The following is a 7022-nucleotide window of genomic DNA, read 5'->3' as shown; positions in this document are numbered from 1 at the left end:
ATAACTAATAATAACCTCTATAGCCCAGGGAACTCTACTCAGTACTCTGTAATGACCTATATGGGAACAAAATCTAAAAAAAGAGTGGATACGTGTATATGTATAACTGATTCACTTTTCTGTACACCTGAAACTAATACAACATTGTAAATCAACTGTACTCCAATAAAAATTAACTGAAAGTAAAATAAAATGCCCTCTTTATACTTTGTCAGTCTAATTAACTTTTTAAACTCTTATCTATCCTCCAGGCCTCATTCAAATTTTATCCCTTGTATAAAGTACTCTCTAAATTCTCCCCACTCCCATTTACCATTTAAGGGTCACTGTTTCTTCTATAATTCTGTAATTCTATTACAGCAACCAACAGGAAAATTGGCAACACAATAACTAGAAATAATAGGATAGTACCAAAATCACCATAAAATAACATAAGGTTAACAAGGTTAAAAAGGGAAAAGAGGAAACAGAAAATAAAATGAAAGAACTGAACTTTTAAAATGAAAAATACAATTATTGGAATTAAATCTCAGGGGGTGGATTAAAAAGCAGATTAGACACAATTGAAAAGAAAAATAGTAAAGTGGTAACATAACCTGATAATTAAAATGCATTGTCAGAATGCACTAAGAATTGATAAACAGATAAAAAATTAAAGTGGAAATTTGTTCTGAGAAGATCAACCTCAGTCCAATAATAAGACATAAAGCAAAGTAAAACATGAAAGAGGGAATAAAGTAAATGGAAGATAGAATGAAAAAATTCAATGGAAGTCAATTAGAATTTCTTGAGGAGATAACCGAGTACATATATAGGTGATGACTTGTTTGGTAAGAAGTTTTGATAATCAGATCAGTTGCTGCAAGCCTACTCACCTATGGTTAGACTCATTCCCATACAAATGTAAAACAAAGCAGGTCACATAAGATACATTGTTGCTTATCCAATGGCATGTGCTCTGGACAGTCACTTTTCTGTTAATCTGAGATTCATACTCAGTGATGCAATCTCCTTCTGGGGCTCAGAAAATCTGTGCTGCTGGCTTCCCTGCAAGTGCTTTGCACACTGAAGTTTTATTCTTCCCCAGAAGGGTCACCTCTGGAGATGCTGTAGATGAGGACAGAAAAACATTGTTCAAGTTTAATATTAAAAAAGCAACAAAATTTTATCCATGAGTATTTATTAAGGATCTACTTATAGTGCATGTTGGTTAAGGGCATGGGCTCTGGAGTTAGATTATCTGGGTCCAAATTCTGCCACACCTGTTTCCTAACTGTGTAATCTTGAAAAAGTTTCTGTGCTTATCAAATAAAAGAATGATACTAATTTGTAATGTATTAATTATGTAACAGTAGGAAACAAAAATTCTGCCAATTACTCATGACATGTTCTCTACTGTAAGGTGCATCTTGTGCTGGAATATCCTCCGTTTTCTCCTCCAGATCAATTCTCCAATCTCTTCTGCCATTCTCTGGGTCCTAAGAGGCTGACTTATTGGAGGAATTGGCAGTAAATGTAGGTCAGAGGTGGGAAGAGAGTGAGGTCAGGGTATTATATCTTTCCTGTGGTGGTGTCAGGGTTTGCCTATATACCACTACAATAGCCATAGTCCTCTAGGCAGCCCTCTCAAAACCACTGCTTTCTTCAGCTTCCTTCATCGTGTAACTTCAGGCCAAGGAGTGGAATGTCTTCCAAAGGATGCAAGCCACCAGGTCCTTCATTATCTCTTATTGGTTAGGGAAACCGCATCTTTTTAAAGCATGCATACTTTTATAAAACTCTCCTCAAGTCACTCAAAGTGTGCTGTTTGTTTATTGCTGCTGCTCTGACTGATACACATCCCACTCTGGAGATGTTAAAATGTGAAAAAAAAATATTGCAGCTAAGATATAGTGAAATATATCACTTAGCTTCTCTGTGCCTCAATTTCATTTCTCTTAAATAGGAATAATATTCTTCTTAGAATTATTATGACTAAATGCACTAATATATGTAGAGTACTTAGAAGAGCATGTAGCATGTAATAAGTTCTCAATAAATATCATCATTAGTATATTTAAAACATTGTGATAGGTGCCATGAATTATACAAAGATGGGTAAAAGACAAAGCATCCTGGTCATCTTAGTAAATGACAGCTTTAAGTCTGTTATTTTGACCTAAAGCCCAGTATTCGTCTATCAAAACTTCCTTGATAATCCAAAATAACTGGAAAGAAGGTCACTCTACCTTAGTGCAAAAGCACTTTTAACACTTTTTAGAATAAATGGTGTTATTAGTTTTAATTATGTACAGTAACACAATTTAATAATTAAAATGCATTGTCAGAAGGCACTAAGAATTGATAAAAAGACAAGAAATTAAAATTATCTTGAATGTAAAAATGGTAGTTATTTATAAATAAATAGATTCTTCAAAAGATTAGATAGAAAAGAGATTAGAACACTAATCTTCATTGAGCATCCACTATGTGAGAGGCACTTCAAGATTGAGTACTCACAAACTGTCTGACAGGGAGAAACGGCTATCCCGGTTGTACACATGAGGAATCTACCTCTGAAGGGCAGAGCAGAGACTCAAACCCAAAGCTTCCACAGACAGCAGGGGGGAGCACAGGGAACAACCATGACTTTTCTGTATCACACTGCCTCTGGAATGCTTTAAAAAAAAAATCCCCTAACATGGCTTAAATAACACATACCCACTTATAAGGAGATTTATGTTTAGTGTGAGTTTGTTCTTAGACTCCTTTTTGGGGTTTCTGTTTGTTTCTTTGTTTTTGCAAATGGCACAAAGCTGCAGTCTAAGAATTATCACAAGTGTCTTTTTTCAAAAAACAAGACTTCTTTAAAGTCTTGCTACTGAGTATGATCTACAGACCAACAGCAGCAGTCTCACCTGGAAGCTTGTTAGGAATGCAGAACATTAGGCGCCCAGACAAGGACTGTTCTAAAATTGCTAGCCAAGGAAACTAGAAAGAGAAGAATAAAACTGAGCATTTTCAAAGACAGAAAAATTCTGGTGGAAAACAATCTAAAGTATCTTTCTCATGATGGTTTCCTCTATTTCACTCCAATACCTTTCACCCTTCCCTCCACCACTCCGAACAGACTTACCAGCTGTGAAAGGGAGAAAAATTGTGAAAAGTATCCCAAAAGCTGAAGACATATTCTGAAGGGAGTTCCCGCCTTTTTTTTTTTTTTTCCTATCCCTACCTCTCTGTTTTCCTTCCAACATACCATATACCTAGCTGTGGTCTTTTTCTTCTCCTGATCTCTCCCATAAGCACTGATGAGAAATCCCCTACTGTCTTACTCCACTGTATTTCTGGCTAGTGAGCAATTTAAGAAGAAGCATTTCCTGTTTGGAGAGTTGAGGTGATAATGACTGAAGTTGCTGGTTTGTGCTTTTATACATTTATTTCTCTCCAATGAAGCATATATATTTGACCCACTTTTCAGATCCAATGGTAATCACTTGAGTTATAGCCCAGATAATGTTAAAATGATTCTTGGAGCTTCCCTGGTGTCACAGTGGTTAAGAATCTGCCCGACAATGCAGGAGACATGGCTTCGAGCCCTGGTCCAGGAAGTTCCCACATGCTGTGGAACAACTAAGCCTGTGCACCACAACTACTGAGCCTGTGAGCCACAACTACTGAGCCCGTGTGCCACAACTACAGAAGCCTGTGTGCCTAGAGCCCGTGCTCCCAACAAGAGAAGCCACCACAACGAGAAGCCTGCACACCACAACAAAGAGTAGCTGCAGCCAGAGAAAAGCCCGCGTGCAGCAACAAAGACCCAACACAGCCAAAAATAAAATAAATAAAATCAAATAGATAAATTTATTTTAAAAATGATTCTTATGAGGCATGTATCAGTATATTCATTTTTATAAATAAAGAAGTAGAGAAGTTAAGTAACTTATCCTAACTTGATTAATGACAGAGCTATAGAACCAGGATAGAAACCGTGATCTTTTCATGGATAGTTTTCCTTCCCTTGCATTGTATTGTGTGTGTGTGTGTGTGTGCATGTGTCTGTGTGTGTCTATGTATATTTGGTAATTTGTTGTGTGGTTTATGAGAGATGACAAACATGATCTCTTCCTCTAGAAGGATAATGCACTTTAATACAAAAAACACTGAGGCAGAGAGTATTTAAAAGTAAAACACTCCAAAACACCATAATACAAATAGTTCTCCACTCATATGACCCCCTTCCAAGTAGAAAGCTTAGGCTGGGGCTAGAGGTCAGTCTGCATTCAGGAATTAAAGCCCAGCTGGGGGAATTTTACTTTGATCCATCTAAGAAGTCCTATGCGCAAGCCCTGGACTTCTGTCTTCCACAGGTGAGGAGGAGACCAGGTCCATGATAATGCTGCATCTGGCATTTCTGAGGCACCTCCAACCTGGCTCCAGCGCAGCTGCCCCCTTGCTGTTTCTGAACATGGCCCTAGTGGAATGTCATCCCTGCCACAAACTAACAGAGGACACCACTGCCCACTGCACAAGCTCAGACCTTTTGTGGGAGAGGCCAGGTCCTCCTTGCCTCCACCTGACCTGCCTAAACATTCACCCTTACACTTTCACACCCTGCTGATGATGTTACCCTCTTCTACTTCATAATTTCCACTTTATTTCTTTTTTCTTCTTTATTCTGTGTTTCTGGCTAAGGCATTTTAGGATATGCTGTCTTCCACCACAAAATAGAGGGTGGCGGGGTAGGGGAATCAATCTACAGATTCAATGAAATGTTAACCTGGGTTTTCTATGTGGAAGGAGACAGTGAAGACTGAGGGGCTGGACTGGTAGGCAGAAGTTTCTGCTTATAAATTCTCCTTACATCTTCTTGAACAGATGATAATCCTTCCCTTTGGGTTTGTTCTATTAATAAATGTTTAACATAGGTTCCAGTTTGATTATCCAAAGGAACGATTAATGAAAACTTCTTGTGAAAAGCATCAGGATCAGCTTCTTGTCACCAGATAGATAATTCCTCTACACATTTGAAGATAAAAGTTGGGATTCTTTTAATTGGTGAATTTTATTACTGTCAATATCTTGGTTACTGTCAATATAGTATAATTTAGCAGAATGTTATCATTGAGGTAAACTGAGAATGGTGCACAGGGATGTCTTGTGTTATTTCTTACACTTACATGTGAATCTATAATTATTTAATTATTTCAATGAAAAAAATTGGAAGTCAGGTGTGGCTGAGGGAGGAGAATCTCCCTGAAGGTTATAGTCAAAGCATTTATTAGGACTGACCTGTGAGACATGGACTGAAGGAAGATGGAGTGCTTCTCTTCCAGTGTGATTTTGATCATGGCTTTTTCCAGAGCATTTGAACTAGCTGCTGGATTGGGCCACCATGAACTTGCCCATCCATCACAGGGAGACCTGGCCTTCGGAGATGATGGCCTTCAGTCCTGGGAGGAGCCTGCAATTCATCATCAACCTTCCCAGTTTGTACCATCCATGGAAATCCAGGACAGTAAGGAGCTAAACAGAACCTTCTGTCTGTATGGGGAAACCTGCATCCTGGGGTCCTTTTTGCCTGCCCTCCCTCTTTCTATGGATGGAACTGTGAGCATGACTTGCACAAAGAGAACTGTGCACCTGTGCCCCATCACACCTGGTTGCCCAGGAAGTGTTCCATGTGTAAGTGCTGGCATGGCCAGCTTTGCTGCCTTCCTCAGTCATTCCTACCTGGTTGTGATGGATAACCACCTCACAGCTTCTGGGACTCCAGAATTAACACTGTCTGCATGTGCTCTTATGCTACCTGGCATCTGCCTTGCTATACAAAGTTATAATTAACCCATGTTTGCATGCAACATTTGTCATACAAATTTCATGACCTGTAAAGGCTGTCCCTCCAATGTCCCACCTGAGAGATGATGATTTGTTAGTTGCCTTGAAATAGTGAATAGATTTCCCTAACACAGTGAAATAGTGAATAGATGGTCCCTAACATTTCCTTAACGTACCAACTACTTTCCTCTGCCCTGCCCTCTCCAAAAAACTACTTAAAAAAAAAAAAGTAACCCATATCTTGTGCCCAAGTTCTATGTTTCTTGATACATGTAACTCTGGCAAGGGCTTATTAATAGTTTCCTTTAAACAATTGAATTCTATCTTCAGATTATTAAAGGTTACTCCCAGTGTGGAACTGAGTATAAAGCACTGAATAGAGTTGATCAAAATCAATTAAGTTAATATCTTGAAAAGGAAAGGAAAGGAAGTATCTGTAAAGGGAGCAAAGGAGAAGAGAGGGGCAGATATCAGAGGTGAGAGACAGGATGCTGGAGAAACGGAAGTGTGCGTGTGTCCCTAGGAGACTAGATATTAAAGTGGGAACAAATGAGAAAGAGTTGAGAAAATAAAATGGATTACTTGTTTGATTGGATGGGTATAGAGAAGCAAGTTAAAAAGCTAAGTTGAAGGACAAGTTTCTGTCATCTCTAGGAAGCTGTATAAGACAAGGGCACCGGTTTTCTCAAGGATTTGAAAAGAGAATAAAGTCTCCTTGAAAAAAAAATTCTATGTAAAATCCCCCAATGTATTAAGAGTGCTTAATACATTATGATTTCTCCATACTATGCAATTATTTTAACGGTGGTAAAAGATAAAATGTTCATAATATATTTAATTGTAAACGAGGTGATAAAACTATACATTGTAAAGCCCATTTAAAAAATATGTATCTGGTGTGTATCTGGTGTGCCTAGTAAAAGTGGCAAGTATGTTGAAAAAAAAAATTGAAACTGGGGTCTATATCTCAAATCTTGATGTTAGTAAATTTAGGATAATAGAAAGGAAGTTGGTTGCAAACTTACAGACCTTACTGGCCTAATTTCAGAAGCTGCAACACATGGATGGAATAAAATATTTGAGGTGTTATATACATGATCCATTCATAAGGGATACCTCTAATTAATTAGGGTATTCTGTAGTTCATCACTACACCTAAGTTTTAGGGGAATTCACACCCTTTCAAAATTGTTCTTTAGTATCTC

General features: G+C 38.1%; 1 pseudogene; it reads left to right on the top strand.

The window, feature by feature from the left end:
- The first annotated feature begins 5280 nt into the window (after nucleotides 1-5280).
- On the top strand, nucleotides 5281-5823 carry LOC103084695 (teratocarcinoma-derived growth factor 1 pseudogene; annotated as a pseudogene).
- Nucleotides 5824-7022: the final 1199 nt, after the last annotated feature.

Source organism: Lipotes vexillifer, unplaced genomic scaffold (genome assembly GCF_000442215.2).
Source record: "Lipotes vexillifer unplaced genomic scaffold, Lipotes_vexillifer_v1.1 scaffold1303, whole genome shotgun sequence".
NCBI classification, from domain to species: domain Eukaryota; kingdom Metazoa; phylum Chordata; class Mammalia; order Artiodactyla; family Lipotidae; genus Lipotes; species Lipotes vexillifer.
The sequence above is the reverse complement of the archived record's forward strand: the minus strand, read 5'-3'. Positions and strand labels throughout refer to the sequence as shown.